This window comes from Doryrhamphus excisus, chromosome 14 (genome assembly GCF_030265055.1).
Source record: "Doryrhamphus excisus isolate RoL2022-K1 chromosome 14, RoL_Dexc_1.0, whole genome shotgun sequence".
Classification (NCBI taxonomy): domain Eukaryota; kingdom Metazoa; phylum Chordata; class Actinopteri; order Syngnathiformes; family Syngnathidae; genus Doryrhamphus; species Doryrhamphus excisus.
The window spans coordinates 3383845-3401559 of record NC_080479.1 but is presented as its reverse complement, the minus strand read 5'-3'; the positions used below and the strand labels follow the sequence as shown (position 1 = coordinate 3401559).

Genomic DNA, 17715 nt, shown 5'->3' with positions numbered 1-17715 from the left:
AAAAAAGAACGTGGAAGCAGCTGAAGATGAAATATAAAAACATTGTTCAAACAGGTAAGCCCTCAGCATAACACTCAGGGTGCCTTTTTTAATCGTGTTTACCACTAAATATCATTCAGCAGCTGTTTCAGTGTGCATTATCTCCAACATAATATTGTTTTCACACACATAAATGTCCTCGCCTGTATACAGTTAAATCAGACATATGAAAAGCAACATCTAACTTCTACTCAGCCAACAGAAAGCGGGCATCTGCCCGCAAAACTGGCGGAGGACCACCCCCACCACGTCTGACCGAGGCAGAGGAGCTGGCCATGAGTCAGACTGTCGGGAGACCAGTCGCAGAGGGGATCCCTGGAGGAACCTCATCCTCGGACATGATTACACAGGAGCCACCAGCCTTGATAAGATGTAATAGGCCTAGGCCTCAAACTTCTTTTGGGGCCTATAGTTCAATGTTAATTTCCCTTTCATGTGTTTTTCTTTTGTCTCAACAGATTCTGAAGGCGTACTTGGTCTAGTGGATCCATGTGCCACTTTAACTGTAAGTAGCCAATAGTCCAGAGATGATGCCATATTTAAAGTATAGCATAGTGAAACACAACACTCTAAACAGGATGATGAAGATGATGGGACCACAATGTCTGCTGCCTTCTCTGTGGTGTCTGAGAGGGAGCCTGAGAGGCCTACAGAGGTAAAATCTTGATGTTACTGATTTCCTCTCCATTCACATGTGTTTACATGCTTTTGTGGATTATAGTGACTTTTAGCCTACACTGAAGTATTAACGGATTCTTATCCATTTTAGCAGAGCATGGCTGGGCAGCAGGAAGAGGGTCCCTCAACCTCCACAGCACAGATTGACACAGTGAGATACGTATTCAGTAAATTCCAGAGGTTAATTCAGTGGAATTCATGTGCAACTGTATAATGTCATCCTTATGTGTTCCCAGCTACCACTAAAAGAAATCTACAAAGTGCATTTATTAAAAACAGTACAAAAAACAGAAAAATATCTAAAACGGATCTGGAAATTGAATTATTAAAACACAAGTTAGAGGTGGGTGCATGGTCATAGGTGAATTGTGTTGATGATTGTAACAATTAAAAAGTAAGAAACCATTTTTTTTTCTTATTTGTAGGAAATAAAGAAGACCAAATAAATTTTTTTTTGTCTTTCTGTTTATTTTACTGCTGTTGGTGATGGTGATTATGAAAAACGACCAAACTGGCTTTAAACACGCGCAACAATGAATGAATCACACCGGAGACAGAAAGAAACTCGAGGTTCATTGAAGAAAACCTGGTCCCGACCAGGTTATGTTCACAGAGTCTGTTGCCATAGTAACTGACACCGAGGTTAAGTTACCTCTCTCTGTGAAACAGGCTGGAGTTACTCCTCTGTCTCTGGTTTGACTTACCTCCCTTTTTGAAACGGAAAACTCAGAGTTTCCCTCATTTCAGGGTTAACATACTCCGAGTTTTCACTAAACCTGCTTCGTGAAACGGGGCCCAGGACTGCTACCAACAGTCTGGATGAGTACACAGAGGCTGTGACGTCCTACATCAGCTTCTGTGAGGACTGCTGCGTTCCATCACGCACCAGGGTGAGTTACAACAACGACAAACCCTGGTTCACAGCCAAACTCAGACATTTAAGGTTGGCGAAGGAGGAGGCCTTCAGGAGTGGGGACATAAACAAATACAAAGAGTCGAAGTACAAGTTTAGCAAGGCGGTGAAAGAGGCTAAACGACTGTACTCTGAGAAGCTCCAACACCAATTCTCAGCTAACGACTCTGCGTCTGTCTGGAAAGGGCTCAGGCAGATCACCAACTACAAGCCTAAAGCCCCCCACTCCATCAACGACCGACGCCTAGCCAACGACCTGAACGAGTTCTACTGCCGCTTTGAAAGACAAAAGGACAGTCCAGCAACCATCCCCCTCGACACCTTCCAACAGCTCCAGCTCCAGCCACCAAGACCTGCCTTAATGGCCCTCCCTTCCCCCTCCTCACCCACCTCAGTGACGACTCTTTCCATCCACGAGAGAGACGTAAACAAACTCTTCAGGAGACAGAACCCCCGGAAAGCAGCTGGACCGGACTCTGTGTCTCCGTCCGCCTTGAAGCACTGCGCTGACCAGCTGTCTCCAGTGCTCACAGAGATTTTCAACACCTCACTGGAGACATGCCACGTGCCTGCCTGCTTCAAGACCGCAACCATCATCCCTGTTCCCAAAAAGCCAAGGACCACAGGACTTAATGACTTCAGACCCGTCGCCCTGACCTCCGTGGTCATGAAGTCCTTGAGCGCCTTGTGCTCTCTCACCTCAAAGTCATCACCGACCCTCTCCTAGACCCCCTGCAGTTTGCCTACAGAGCCAACAGGTCTGTAGACGATGCAGTCAACTTGGCCCTCCACTACATCCTCCAGCACCTGGACTCCGCAGGAACCTACGCTAGGATCATGTTCGTGGACTTCAGCTCTGCATTCAACACCATCCTCCCATCTCTGCTCCAGGAGAAGCTCTCCCAGCTGAGCGTGCCTGACTCCACCTGCAGGTGGATTACAGACTTCCTGTCTGACAGGAAACAGTGTGTGAAGCTGGGGAAACACTTCTCCGATACAAGAACCATCAGCACCGGATCCCCCCAGGGCTGCGTTCTTTCTCCTCTGCTCTTCTCCCTGTACACGAACAGTTGTACCTCCAGTCACCAGTCTGTCAAGCTCCTGAAGTTTGCGGACGACACCACCCTCATCGGACTCATCTCTGACGGTGACGAGTCCGCCTACAGGTGGGAGGTTGACCATCTGGCGACTTGGTGCAACCTGAACAACCTGGAGCTCAACGCCCTAAAAACAGTGGAGATGGTTGTGGACAACAGGAAGAAATCAGCCTCTCCTGTCCCCATCACCCTCTGTGACTCTACAATTGACATTGTGGAGTCCTCCCGCTTCCTGGGTACCATCATCTCCCAGGACCTCAAGTGGGAGCCGAACATCAGCTCCCTCATCAAGAAGGCTCAGCAGAGGATGTACTTCCTACGGCAGCTGAAGAAATTCAGCCTGCCAAAGACAATGATGGTGCACTTCTACACCTCCATCATTGAGTCCATCCTCACCTCCTCCATCACCATCTGGCACGCTGCTGCCACTGCTAAGGACAAAGGCAGGCTGCAGCGTGTCATTCGGTCTGCAGAGAAGGTGATTGGCTGCAATCTCCCATCCCTCCAGGATCTGTACGCCTCCAGGACCCTGAGGCGTGCAGAAAGGATTGTGGCCGATCCCTCTCACCCCGGACATAGACTCTTCGAGACGCTCCCCTCTGGCAGGAGGCTGCGGTCCATCAGGACCAAAACCTCACGTCACAAGAACAGTTTCTTCCCGTCTGCTGTCAGCCTCATCAACAAGACCCGGAACCCCACATGACACTCTTCACACCCCACCTCTGCCTCATCCTGCCACTTTGACACTTTCATTGTATACGTTACATTAACGCTCAGTTTGGACTCTTAGGAAAAACAATCAGACTGCACTTCCGGAATAACAAACAAAAACAGACTGTGTACATATATTTATACTGTTATTCTGTATATTTTGTATCTTCATATTTTGTATTTCATATTTTGTATTCTCATTCTTTTTTAATAGATGTGTATGCACCTACTACACCAAAACAAATTCCTAGTATGTGTTTGATCATACATGGCAATAAACCTTTTCTGATTCTGATAAGCCCCTTCGTGCAGGCCAGTGACGCACCCGATCAGTCATCCGGGAAATATGGATTATGTGTCCAAACTGGGGACAGATGCCCATGTACACACCTTCAGGGATCAAGCACATATCCTTTTTCCCATTTGTCACCTTGATTTTTTTGTGAAAGAAGGAATTGAACGGCCTTGCTTCCACCCAGTTTCCAACTAGGGACCTTTTGCATGTAAGGCAAACGTGCTAACCACTACACTATGAAGGGTGAGCCATTTAAGGGGACTGGTGAAGCAGTTGCCAAACAATGACACAAGACGATGCGTCCAAAGTGGGGGCATATTGACAATTGTCCAAATCGACAAATGTTTCTCCCTTGTAGGGAAAATTGTTCCACAAATTATGGGCCTTTCTTCAACAAAACATGAAATCACAATCACGGCTTGACAGGTTTGGCTTGTAACCTCCTCTAACGTTGTCTCGCAGTCACCCAACTGAGCGATTTCAGCTGCAAAGGTGGTGTTCCGCTTTTTCAGTAGAGGCTAAAAGAGGGGCCAGGGTGAAGCTGTGTTTCTGCCACATATGTTGCTGTGTACCTGGCCCAGCGTGTTCTCATCTTGGGTTGGTATGTCCCCATGCTGGTAATGTGGGGTCTACTCTTCTCCGCCTGAACAGGGACTTGAACCCTGGACAATCAGATTAAAAGTCTGATGCTCTACCAACTGAGCTATCCAGGCGCTTGATGAATGAGGACAACTCACAAGGCAAAATCTTCTGGCATACTGTACTTGACCTTGCAGAGATGAAGAAGCCCCTGTCCCGAAATTGCCACCTCCAAGATCGACGGAGGTCTTAAACTGCCCACATGGACAAGCCTAATATCTTCTGGACAAAAATAGTTAATGGTCAGACAAGACAAAGGTTGAGCCAATCACCTGAACAATAAACTTTTGATCTGAGTGTCCGGGATTCAAGTCCCTGTTCAGGTGACCAGGTGGCCACGAGCCCTCCAACTAATGCACCTGCAGTTTAAGGCTATGTTCTGGATTATCAGTGTTTCGCCAAGAGTAAAATTGGGTCGAGCGAGAAGTCCTTTCAGGCAAGAAAACAACAAAAAGCAACACACACCAGCCGTGACTCAGACAAAACACAGAGCGCCGTCTGATGACGTTGGGAGTGTCGTCCCCATGCAACTGGGAGCCAGTCGCCTTTCGTCAGCGGAGAGGAGTCACCGTCCACGCCTGTGGCTGTGCCTGTACTGTGGGAGTCCTACACACAATTTCCCGCTGTCCAGTTCGCCCAGCACGCCAACGCTCTTCCTCCACAAGGGATATTCCCCAGCTGCTGGCACTGCCCGCTCCAACCACACCGGCTGCGTCATCTGCTTTGGTGGGCCGACTTCAGGTGGAAGGTACGATATCCTGGGCGGGGGAAGCTTCTCCTACCACAGCATTAATTGACTCTGGGGCGGACGAGAACTTCATTGATAGCGGACTGGTCAGTTCTCTCAACATTCCTACTGTTGAGCTTGTCCCCCACAAGAATGCAATTAATTATTTGCATTCTAATGATGTTTCCTAAAAACACAGGTGGTGTCAAAACTGGTGCATTAGTATAGTCCGATGAGGATGGGATTCAAACCCATGCGTGCAGAACACAATGGATTAGCAGTCCATCACCTTAACCTCTCGGTCACCTCATCTCCTTTGTGGACATGGTCATGTTGACTCAAAATGACACATCTTAATTAGTGTTTTGGTGTTGCAGAAATTGTGGCAGCCTTCCTGTGCAGCGGGGGGATTTAACTCAAAGGCTAGAGTTCTTGCTCTACATGCAAGAAATAGCGGGTTTGATACCCGTATTGTCGGAATGATATGTTATGGCTTTTTTTGCCAACAAAAGCGTTCTTGATCTCCGACATCGTACCTTATACTTTGATTCATTGCATGCTAATAATGTTTACTAAAAATACAGGTGTGGTCAAAACTAGTGTATTTTTACATCACCACACTTCAGGTGGACAGACAATCTTGTCTTTTCAGACAATACAATTACAAAAGCAACACACACCTGCCATGACCCTGAATCGGCCGGGGTTGCTGCGGCCACAACACAGAGTAGGAACCACTATACAATTACGGCTGTGAGCTATGCTTTTCTGGGCAAGAACCATAAACTCAGACTTGGAGGTGCAGATTGCTCATTCCAGCTGGTTCTTTTTCGTCTGCGAGCAAAGCTTGAATTTCATGTGGGTGTTGTCCTGGCAGGAGAAACATTTTAGCTTGTGTCGGCATGGCTACCGTGACAAAAGCCCATTTTCCTTTCCAGTAAATGTGCATCAGCTGAACACTTTGCAGACCTAATGCTGTGAACATTTGCGCGAACTCAAGGTCGGGTCCTACATCCAGGGACCTTTAGCGATTCAATCCAGCGCTCTCCCAACTGAGCAATTTCAGCTGCAAAGGGGTTTCTCTGCTTTTTCAGTCGGGCTAAAAGTGGGGGTAGGGTGAAGCTGTGTCTGTGCCACGTACTATGTTGCTGTGTACCTGGTCCAGTGTGTTCTCATCTTGGGTTGGAATGTCCCCATGCTGGTAAAGGGTGGGGAATACAGTCCGTCGATGAGGATAAGCGGTACAGTGGAGTTCACTGGTTGAAGTCGCCAGGTACCATAAAAATGGCAATGGGCCACGAGGGTGTTCTGAATTCCCCTTTGGCCAAATTGGCTAAATAGCCGTACAAAAAGCACCATACTTGGAGCCTGTGGTCAATGTCAACAGTTGGGCTAATTCAGTTCCGTTGAGACGGTGATTATGTACCAAGTCAGTTATGTCAGTCAGGATTTGGTCAAGGTTGTTGTGTGGTTTTGGCATGGATAAGGCTATGTATCTAAATTTAGGAGGAGTCCATGGTCTGTAAACATACTGAGGTACTCCCACTGCTGTTGCGGAACTTGCGGGACCTTGCAAATTTCCCCACTGAGGGACGAATCTTATCTTCTACCATAGGGTAGGCTTTTGGCAAGAAGTAGGATTAAGAATCCTACTTCTTGCCATTCTTAATGCTTTCCCAAGTTCCAACATTTCCTTGGGAGCGAGTTTGATAACCGAGCCCACCCAGGGACTCTCAATTCACACGTGTTGGACTTTGGACTCCCTCCCTTGTATGAACATTTTTCCCCATTGGCGAACTGTTTTTGTGTTGGTGCCAGATGCACAGCTGGTGCTGTGGCTAAGCTGGTCAAAGTGCCTGCCTCGCACTGTATCTTCAATTTAATTATTGAGAATGGCGTTTACCCACAGTCCTGGAAGATCGCAAAGGTGCTTGGTCGAAAAGGTTTACTTAAACAAGTTATTCAGGGAAGGGGCCTGCCTCCCTTCACCGCCTGAACAGGGACTTGAACCCTGGACCCTCAGATTAAAAGTCTGATGCTCTACCAACTGAGCTATCCAGGCGTCTGTTGAACGAGGACAACTCACAAGGTAAAATCTTCTGGCATACTGTACTTGACCTTGCAGAGATGAGAGCTTCTTCTCTGGCTCTCAACAAAGGCGGTCGCATCTTTCCCCTCTCCTCCCTATCCCTTATCTTCCCTGCTTTGTTGTCCCCTGTCCATCCTGTCGATGGAGTTTGACTTGATTCTTTGTCACGCAGTCTGAAATTGGCAAACTGAGAAATTCTGATTGAGTGACCAATGCAGTCTGTCTATTTTAATACATTTCGTCTCAACTCATGTTGAAAAAGGACAGAGCCATTTCCGTGAGAACACAAGACCCCTGGATTGTACCCAAAAATACTTTGCGTTCATCAAAGAGTAAAGCTGGTGTCCTGGTTTGCAATGCCTCGATTGTTACACCAGAAGGTGCGAGTCACATCCAAAACAAAGGGCATGCTGGACGCATAGCATGCGTTAGTATGGCTTCAACTGAACAGAAGTTGGCAGGGTGTGAGTCTCTGTGGCGCAATCGGTCAGCGCGCTCGGCTGTTAACCGGGAGGCTGGTGGTTCGAGCCCACCCAGGGACGTTCTCTGGATGCATCAGTGTCGCTGTTCCTTCATGTTTGCGCTCCACTCTTGCACAGCACTTGTGTGGTTCCCAATTGGCAAACTGCGTGTCAATGACTTTTCAAAAGCACATTCCAGCTTCCATGGTCTAACACATTTGATCAGAAGTTAGGTTGATCAAGTCACAGATTTCAGTTTGAAGCTCTGCTTGAAAATATTAGCTTTTGCAAAAGCGCCAGCCAGGATTATAGATTAAGAGACGACGGAATGCTTTTATGTTAAAAGGAATCAAGTCAAACCCCATCAACTGGTAAGCAGGGGCCCTTAAGAGAAGACACTGTATACTGTTGTGATTTTTTGACAGACATGTCTAGTAAACAGGAGATCCTGGGTTCAAATCCCAGCAGTGCCTTCTCTGTGTTTCAGCAGCTCCTATGCCGTTATTTAAAAGAAATGTTGTTCTTGTTCTGTTGAATAAAGACCCATCATTTCTGATGTCATATGTAGTATACATGTCACATGTACTACAATGCTCCCTACAAAGACAATACCCTTGTGTATTTGGACATTTGCAGGTTTAAGAAAACAGACCACATTAGCCAAATATCTTCTGGACAAAAGAGTGGTCAGACAAAGTTTGAGCCAGTCACCTGAACATTAGACTTTTGATCTGAGTGTCCGGGATTCAAGTCCCTGTTCAGGTGACCAGTGATAGGGTCTGAGGTCCACTTGCAAACGCCTCCTTTTTGCCCACAAAATACAAGGGCAACAGGACAATCCCTTGGTACTTTATGGAAACAATGTGAGGTGCCTGGCTTTTAACTAGAAGTGGAAAGACTTGTGTAGCCCCTCACACAAACCATGTGTCTTCCTCCCATGCACATGTTGCCAGCTGATCCTTCAGCAAAATTTTGGTTCTAGAACAATGGGGTCACCTGCCCCCATTGGTCTTTTCCAAGGAGTCACGGTGGCCGAGAGGTTAAGGCGTTGGACTCGAAATCCAATGGGGTTTCCCCGCACAGGTTGGAATCCTGTCTGTGACGCTTTGGCTGGGCATTTGTTGCCGCCATGCTGTTTACCTTGTGGTGGAGTACTGTTGGTTATGAGGGCCGGGGTGTTGTCCTTTCACGGTCCGCATTCTCTACACTGGAGGTCTAAATTTTGGGTAGAGGATAATGGAGTCCACTGTCCCCATTGATCTGCTTCTTGCAGTCTCGGTGGCCGAGAGGTTTGTTGCCACTCTGCTTTGACATGCTGTTTTCTTTACCTCTCCCCGGTCTTTCAGCGGCCTTGTCGAGGGTGTTTCACAGGTGGGTGGGTGGTGTGATGTTGGATATGGGGGCCAGTGGGTTGTCGCCCTTATGTTGTTCCTGGAGCACATAAAGAAGAGTGGCCAGTACGGGGGGTAGAACCCATGACCTTGGCGTTATGAGCACCACACGCTGACCGGGATAGCGGCAGAGAGCTGCTGGAATGACAAGGCGCTACGAAACGCGTATCGGGCGAGCCTCAGCGTCTGGGTCTCATCCCAAGCGGCCAGCTCATCTTGCACTTGTTGGCTGAGGCTCGCCCGATATGCGCTCCGCAGCGCCTTGTCATTCCAGCCGCTCTCTGTCGCTATCCATTCGACTCGACAACCGGCTGCGGGAGCGCAGTGCACAGCGGAGGGCGGAGCCTCTCCGACCCACACGTCGGCTCCAAATCCCACCTCCTGGGGCTCTTCCGGCACCACTCCTCCCTCCCTGCTCCAGCATCGGTGCGCTGTCTGTTGACGTCGGGAGTGTCATCCCCATGCAACTGGGAGCCAGTCGCCTTTCGTCAGCGGAGAGGAGTCACCGTCCACGCCTGTGGCTGTGCCTGTACTGTGGGAGTCCTACACACAATTTCCCGCTGTCCAGTTCGCCCAGCACGCCAACGCTCTTCCTCCACCACGGATATTCCCCAGCTGCTGGCACTGCCCGCTCCGACCACACCGGCTGCGTCATCCGCTTTGGTGGGCCGACTTCAGGTGGAAGGTACGATATCCTGGGCGGGGGAAGCTTCTCCTACCACAGCATTAATTGACTCTGGGGCGGACGAGAACTTCATTGATAGCGGACTGGTCAGTTCTCTCAACATTCCTACTGTTGAGCTTGTCCCCCACAAGAATGTCCGCTCGCTAGATGAACATCACCTGGCATGCATTACGCATCAGACGTGCGCCATATCCTTGGTGCTGCCGGGTAACCACCACAAGGTCACAATTTTTTTTCTTATGCCCTCTCGCTCAGCTCTGTTAGTACTCGGCCTCCCCTGGCATCCCGTGCGTGTGTTGTGATGTTTTGTCATTCAGCGCCACTTTGCAGGGGCACATCCACTCGACAATTTAATTTGTTCTCCGACAGTGTTTCCTAACATGGCATTGGTGGTTCAGTGGTAGAATTCTCACTTGTCAAGCGGGAGGCCCGGGTCCGGTACCCGGCCAATGCAGTATATCTCAGCTTATACCTTTCTTTAGAGGTCATGTTGAAAAAGTACAAAGGCTCTTTTCCTGCGAAAGGGCAGTATTCAGAATGACACCTGAAACGTAACAGACCGGACCACCCGAGAGTTAAGGTGGACAGCACTTAGTGAAACCTTACTGCAGTCATGCTGTTGTACTCCCTGTCGCGCAATTGGTCAGCACGTTTGGCTGTTAACTGAGAGGTTGGTGGTTCGAGCCCACCCAGGGACTCTCAATTCACACATGTGTTGGACTTTGGACTCCCTCCCTTGTATGAACATTTTTCCCCATTGGCGAACTGTTTTTGTGTTGGTACCAGATGAACTGCTGGCACTGTGGCTAAGCTGGTCAAAGTGCCTGTCTAGTAAACAGGAGATCGCGGGTTCAAATCCCAGCAGTGCCTGGGTGCTTGGTCAGTGAAACTTTGGCAGCTGATTTGTGAACCATGTACTTCTTTTTGTCACTTGCCCTTCAAGAACGAATTGACGTTGCATCCACAGCTGACGTGATTGTTGTGGATCCCATTACGCCAGAAGGTGCTTGAATCCAAAGAGTATGACATTGTGATGTGTTGTCATTCAGCGCCACTTTGCAGAGGCTCATCCACTTGACAGTTGAATTTTGCTCTCTTACAGTGTGTCCCCACGTGACATTGGTGGTTCAGTGGTAGAATTCTCACTTGCCAAGCGCGGGCCGCGCTTGTGTTGTTGACATTTGCTGCCAGCCAATCAGGATGCGAGACAGATGTCAGACAAGCAGAGAGACTTTGGAGAAATGAAGTCAGGTGTCCGAATCCCGTCTAAGCATCAGTCAAGTCACCATTTTCTTCTCCACAATATATTTTTATTCCAATTAATCCCTATATGATTCCAAACTATTCATATCAGGCTTATATTGATACCAGTGCTTGAAATAAAACACAAAATCAATGCAATGTAACAAAGAATATTTATTTATCAGGTTGCCATGCCACACTCAAAAACACTCTCAGAAATAAAAAATGAATACTAATCACAAGCTATGAATAATAAAAAAAATGTTCATTTATTTTGCTGCCGTTGTTTCTCTTTTTCATAAAAAGGAGAGGCCTGGAACTCCCTCCAGCTCATCTCTCTTTCCATCCCGTTCTCTCTATAGATAGAGAAGACTTTGGCAGGGCAGTAGATGTACTTCCCTGCTTGCCCTGGAAAGCCAGTGTGGATGTGGGGGCTGTTCGGACCCTGCTTTAGCTGCATCCTGCAGAACCGGCACTTTCGGACAGGAGGTGGAGGAGATTCCTCCCTCTTCCTCTTCTTCTGCTGTTTTTCCCTCCACCCTCTTTCTTGTATCATCGAGCTCTCGCTGGAAGAAGTCTGTTTGACTGAACTCTTGAAATGGCATCTTGGGTTTTGTCAGACCTTCTGCACCATAATTTTGGAAAACTTTTGTGGGGCAATAAAAGTATCTGACAGGGCCCCGCTGATAAAAGTCATGTATTGATGTCCCATCCCCTTGATATTTTGATTTTGGTTGACAACAGCACAGACATGTTTTTGTTTGAGTTTTTTTGACACGGGAGGTGGTTGCTCCTGCTCCAATGGGGTATGAGCAGGTGGTGGTGGTGGTGGTGATGGTGGAATGACCATAGCTGCAGGCAGTGTCACGACAGGCACAGCAGAGGTAGTGCTTAGCAACTGACAAAGCTGCTGTGTATGTTGCAGTTTCTCTGGGCTGGTATTTAGTGAAGATGATGTATTGAGAAATTTACTGTTGTGTTTTATGTATTTGGAAATATGCAATTTTGATGTTGGATGCAGCATGCTGTTGGGGTCTTTGCTGGACTTGTGGACAAGAGTGCCATACTCCCAAACCACAAGCTTGATCATGTCCTCGTGCCCGCTGTGTTTATTAAGGAGCTCGTCAATTGCCGACTTCTTTGGAGACGGCCAGCGCTTGTGGTCCAACACAAATACTCTCCCTCCAGTCTTCACTGGTCCAGTGCGGGCAGCAGTCGGAGAACATTGGATGGGTAATCTTCTTGTGGGCTCTAGGCAAAGAAAACCAAGAGATACACATTTGTTATTTGGTTCAAACAAGATGCAACACTATTAGAATAAGGGGACACATGATTAGATGTGGCTGTGGCTGTGGCTGAAGCTCAGTAACAGAAGCTTTGTTGTCCAAGTCAGATGCTGGGATAGGGGCCACACGACTAGACGTAGTCACAGTAGAAGTTTGAAGAGGGTGAACAGAGTGGGGAACAAAGCTGAAAAGCCTGGTGGGAGGTGTGGAGGAAGGCTGCACTGGGTCTGCTCCCTGATCAGACAGTGCCTGGAGAAGGAGCACTTGTGGCGTGGCCGGGGTCCTTCTTGGTTTTATGTTTGTCCCAGTCTAAAGGGACCGGACAACATTCTGGCTCCCTGTACTCCAGGCCAAACCTCTCCCCGGTGTCTTCAGCTGCCAGACGAAGAGCAGGGTACTTTTCTTCGCCAAAGACCCGTCTGGAAACAGCATTCAGGGAGCATATCAGTGCAAGGTCGAAAACAGGCGGGAGAGAAACGCCTGGCAGTTTCAGGTCCAGCAGACGCTGATAGTTCCAGCGACACACTCCTGTCATGGCCTGGGCCTGGAACAGCTCTGGAGAGACCTGCGTGCCGGTCACCCATTTGGCCTGGTGAAAGTGGTAGCCCTCCTGCTGCGACGTGCCTCTGATGGGGATCCAGACGGGGACTGCTGCACGCTCACCTGGCACATGGTTTAACTGTATCGTTCCTCCACGGCGGTACAGTATGCCCCCTTCCACCTCAGGATCACTGAGGCAACCGCGCAGAATGTGGACACGTTGGATCCTCCATCTCTTTAGCATGGAGGGCTTATAAAGAGGGATGCCATTCGGATCTGTGGTCAGGTGAAAGTGCTTCAACACCCCTTCCACTCTCTGAATAAGCGTCCCGGGCGGAGGAATCTTTATCCTGCAGTGCTCACGAATATGCTGCTTGGTGGGATTTGCAGGCTGGATGCCACAGAAGACGTATGCATCCTGGAGCCTCTGCAGGTCTTCCTGGTCCACCACAGAGAAGGCAGCCGACAGGAACTGTGCGAAGGTGCCGTATAACGGGTGATATTCTGAGGCACACAGATGTGGCCTCAGTAACAATTGTGTCAGTTGTTTGCCATGCATCCCAGTTGAGGTGTTTCTCCGCAGAAGACTCTGCAACCCTGAACGGTGCGCAGCAATCTCTGAGAAACACAAATAACATATGAAATAATGACACTTAATAGAGTTAATTTCTACCTGAAGTTCAGGATGGATGTGGTGGGTGGAGCAGAAGCGGCCACAGCGCCACTCATGGACAAATGGATATTACATCCATAGTGGGGATGAACGCCACAGCGCCACCCCCGGACAAAAGTATATTACATTCATAGTGGCCTTTCGCTCTCATTGGAAATGAATGGGGAAAGTTTAGCTCGTTTCAGCTGAACTGTCCCCGCCAGCCGCGCGGGAGACCGGGGTTCGATTCCCCGACAGGGAGTACCTCTTTTGTATGTCACAATGTCAACAAACAAACCCTTCTCATTAGAACAAAACCTCTCTTAATCTTCTTCTTAAGGTGTTCAGGTGTCTTGTACAATCTGACAGTCTTTTACTGCCAAATCATTCCAGTCGTGGATAATGGAGCTGACCAGCTGCCAGCTGTGGGATTTCAACCAGTGCCTCCTGAGCGTAAGGAACCTTAATCTGGCGCTTTCGATCACTCATCCACCCAACCTAAAACGGTGCCCTGATCAGGAAAAAAAAACTGTGACCTTGTGAGGTTCACTGACAACAGAGGACACTCAAAAGGAGCCGCACAAAGCTGGGTACTTGTACAGATGTCAGCAGCAGAGTGGCGCAGCGGTAGCGTGATGGGCCCATAACCCAGAGGTCGATGGATCAAAACCATCCTCTGCTATGGCTGTACTCTTTACGTGTCCTTTGAAGATCTTGCAGATGTATGGTCTTTGTTACTTAGCTGACCTGGTCCAGTAAAGAGTTCACGCTTCCTTTACTGCTGTTCTCGATGCATTTATTGCTCTTGAGTGCATTCACACGCCATTGCGGGACATTGAAGCATCGTGAAACACCGTAACTGTCCTCACTAGTCCATTGTCACTCTTATGGACTTGAAAAATCCCAGCCAGTTTCCATTCGTTTCGGGGAACCTCCTCCTCTTTGACGATCACCACATCTCCAACTTGCATGTTTCTTCTTGGCGTATGCCATCTTTGTCTCAGAGCAGTGTCGGTCAGATACTCCTTCCACCATTTGTTCCAGAACTATTCCGACAAATATTGCAATTATCTCCATCTCATTTTAGTATACAAGTCCGTCCATCCATCCATCCATCCATTTTCCTCCGCTTATCCAGGTCCAGGTCGCGGGGGGCAGCAGTCTTAGTAGGGAAGCCCAGATTTCCCGGTCCCCGGCCACCTCCTCCATCTCCACCGGGAGGACACCAAGGTGTTCCCAGGCCAGCTGTGAGACATAATCCCTCCAGCGTGTCCTAGGTCTGCCCCGGGGCCTTTTCCCGGCTGGGTATGCCCGGAACACCTCACCAGGGAGGCGTCCGGGAGGCATCCGGACTAGATGCCCGAGCCACCTCAACTGACTCCTCTCGATGTGAAGGAGAAGCGGCTCTACTCTGAGCCCTCCCGGATGACTGAGCTCCTCACCCTATCTCTTAGGGTGAGTCCAGCTACCCTACGGAGGAAACTCATTTCAGCCGCCTGTATCCCAGATGTCATTCTTTCGGTCATGACCCAAAGCTCATGACCATAGGTGAGGGTGGGAACATAGATCGACCGGTAAATTGAAAGCTTTTTTAACCACGACGGTCCGTTACAGTGACCGCATTACTGCCGAGGCTGCGCCGATCCGTCTGTCGACCTCACGCTCCCACTTTCCCTCACTCGTGACCATACCTAAGATACCTAAACTCCTCCACCTGGGGTAGGACCTCATTCCCAACCCGGAGGGAGCACTCCACCCTTTTACGACTGAGAACCACGGCCTCTGATTTGGAGGTACTGAGTCTCATCCCAGACGCTTCGCACTCAGATGCAAACCGTCCCAGTAAGCGCTGAAGGTCACAGCCCGTAGAGGCCATAAGAACCACATCATCTGCAGATAGCAGAGATGAGATTCTAAGGTCCCTGAAACAGATTCCCTCAACACCTTGGCTGCGCCTAGAAATTCTGGGATGTCCATAAGTGCACTTGGCACCAGGACACCCTTGGCTGCAGGTCTATGATCGACTTGTCATCGTGTCATCAGACCTGCGTCCGCATGTTCTGGACAGGCGGGTGAAGAGAGGGGCTGAGCTGTCAACTGATCACCACCTGGTGATGAGTTGGATTAGATGGCGGGGGAGGATGCTGGACAGACCTGGTAGACCCAAACGAGTAGTGAGGGTGTGCTGGGAACGTCTGGCAGAGTCTCCCGTTCGTCGAGTCTTCAACTCTCACCTCTGGCAGAGCTTCGCCTGCATCCCGGGGGAGGACCGGGATATTGAGTCCGAATGGGCCATATTTCGTGCCTCCATTGCTGAGGCGGCTGACCGGAGCTGCGGCCGCAAGGCGGTCGGTGCCAGTCGTGGCGGCAGGCCCCGAACCCGATGGTGGACACCAGAGGTCAGGGCCGCCATCAAGCTGAAGAAGGAGTCCTATCGAGCATTGATGGCTTGTGGGACTCCGGAAGCAGCTGACAGGTACTGTAAGGCCAAACGGTTCGCGGCTTCGGCGGTTGTCGAGGCAAAAACTCGGGTGTGGGAGGAATTCGGTGAGGCCATGGAGCACGACTTTTGGTCGGCCTCGAAGGGGTTCTGGCAAACCGTCCGGACCCTCCGAAAAGGGAAGCATTGCCCAGTCCACACTGTTTACAGTGGAGACGGGGCCTGCTGACCTCGACTGGGGATTTGTTTTTGTGAAGTAGGTGCAGACACATCTATTAAAAAATGAAAATACAAAATATACAGTATACAGTATAAATATATGTACACAGTCTGTTTTTTGTTTGTTGTTCCGGAACTGCAGTCTGATTGTTTTTCCTAAGAGTCCAAACTGAGCGTTAATTTAACGCATATAGAGTGTCAAAGTGGCAGGATGAGGCAGAGGTGGGGTGTGAACAGTGTCGGGGGGGGGGGGGGGGGGGGGGGGGGGGTTCCGGGACTTGTTGATGAGGCTGACAGCAGACGGGAAGAAACTGTTCTTGTGGCGTGAGGTTTTGGTCCTGATGGACCGCAGCCTCCTCTCAAAGAGACTGTGTCCGGGGTAAAAAAAAAAAAAAAACTAGCAAGACAGCCTCAAGATCCAAAAGTGTTAAGGCAGTCCCATAGTGTCCCCACATCATGCCATGTGTCTATTTGCCTTGAGACATGAGTAAATTAGCTTAAATGCTAACATGCTAATGGTCATCATGTTAGCACCAAGCAAGAGAGTCTTTTTTCAGTCGGGTCTAAAAGTGGGGGCAATGTGAAGCTGTGTCTGTGCCACCTACTATGTTGCTGTGTCCCTGGTCCAATGTGTTCTCATCTTGGGTTGGAATGTCCCCATGCTGGTAACGGGTGGGGAATACAGTCCGTTGATGAGGATAAGCGGGATGGATTTCAGTGGTTAAAGTCTCCAGCTACCATAAAAACGGTCATGGGCCACGAGCCTGTTCTGAATTCCCCTTTGGCCAATCGACACCACATCATCGCAGCAGCAGTCCTCGTTAGTATAGTGGACAGTATCTCGGCCTGTCACGCGGAGGCCGCGCGGGTGTTGTTGACATTTGCTGCGAGCCAATCAGGATGCGAGATAGACGTCATACAAACAGAGAGACTTCGGAGAAATGAAGTCATGGGTTCGAATCCCGTCTAAGCATCAGTCAAGTCACCATTTTCTTCTCCACAATATCATTTTTTTTCCAATTAATCCCTATATGATTACAAACTATTCATATCAGGCTTATATTGATACCAGTGTTTGAAATAAAACACAAAATCAATGCAATGTAACAAAGAATATTTATTTATCAGGTTGCCATGCCACACTTAAAAACACTCTCAGAGATAAAAAAAAAAAAAAGAATACTAATAACAAGCTCTGAATAATAATAAAAAAATGTTCATTTATTTTGGTGTCGTTGTTTCTCCTTTTCATAAAAAGGAGAGGCCTGGAACTCCCTCCAGCTCATCTCTCTTTCCATCCCGTGCTCTCTATAGATAGAGAAGACTTTGGCAGGGCAGTAGATGTACTTCCCTGCTTGCCCTGGAAAGCCAGTGTGGATGTGGGGGCTGTTCGGACCCTGCTTTAGCTGTATCCTGCAGAACCGGCACTTTCGGACAGGGGGTGGAGGAGATTCCTCCCTCTTCCTCTTCTTCTGCTGTTTTTCCCTCCACCCTCTTTCTTGTCTCATCCACCTCTCGCTGGAAGAAATCTGTTTGACTGAACTCTTGAAATGGCATTTTGGGGTTTGTCAGACCTTCTGCACCATATTTTTGGAACACTTTTGTGGAGCA

General features: G+C 49.0%; 5 non-coding genes across 5 annotated transcripts; 2 read left to right on the top strand and 3 right to left on the bottom strand.

Annotated features, from left to right (window-relative positions):
* Positions 1 to 4373: 4373 nt before the first annotated feature.
* trnak-uuu (transfer RNA lysine (anticodon UUU)) lies at positions 4374 to 4446 on the bottom strand. The gene has a single exon. It is a non-coding gene; the product is annotated as a tRNA-Lys (tRNA).
* An 883-nt stretch (positions 4447 to 5329) lies between these two features.
* trnas-gcu (transfer RNA serine (anticodon GCU)) lies at positions 5330 to 5411 on the bottom strand. Its single transcript has one exon. It is a non-coding gene; the product is annotated as a tRNA-Ser (tRNA).
* A 1677-nt stretch (positions 5412 to 7088) lies between these two features.
* Positions 7089 to 7161, bottom strand: trnak-uuu (transfer RNA lysine (anticodon UUU)). Its single transcript has one exon. It is a non-coding gene; the product is annotated as a tRNA-Lys (tRNA).
* A 495-nt stretch (positions 7162 to 7656) lies between these two features.
* Positions 7657 to 7730, top strand: trnan-guu (transfer RNA asparagine (anticodon GUU)). The gene has a single exon. It is a non-coding gene; the product is annotated as a tRNA-Asn (tRNA).
* A 941-nt stretch (positions 7731 to 8671) lies between these two features.
* Positions 8672 to 8753, top strand: trnas-cga (transfer RNA serine (anticodon CGA)). The gene has a single exon. It is a non-coding gene; the product is annotated as a tRNA-Ser (tRNA).
* The last annotated feature ends 8962 nt before the right edge of the window (positions 8754 to 17715 follow it).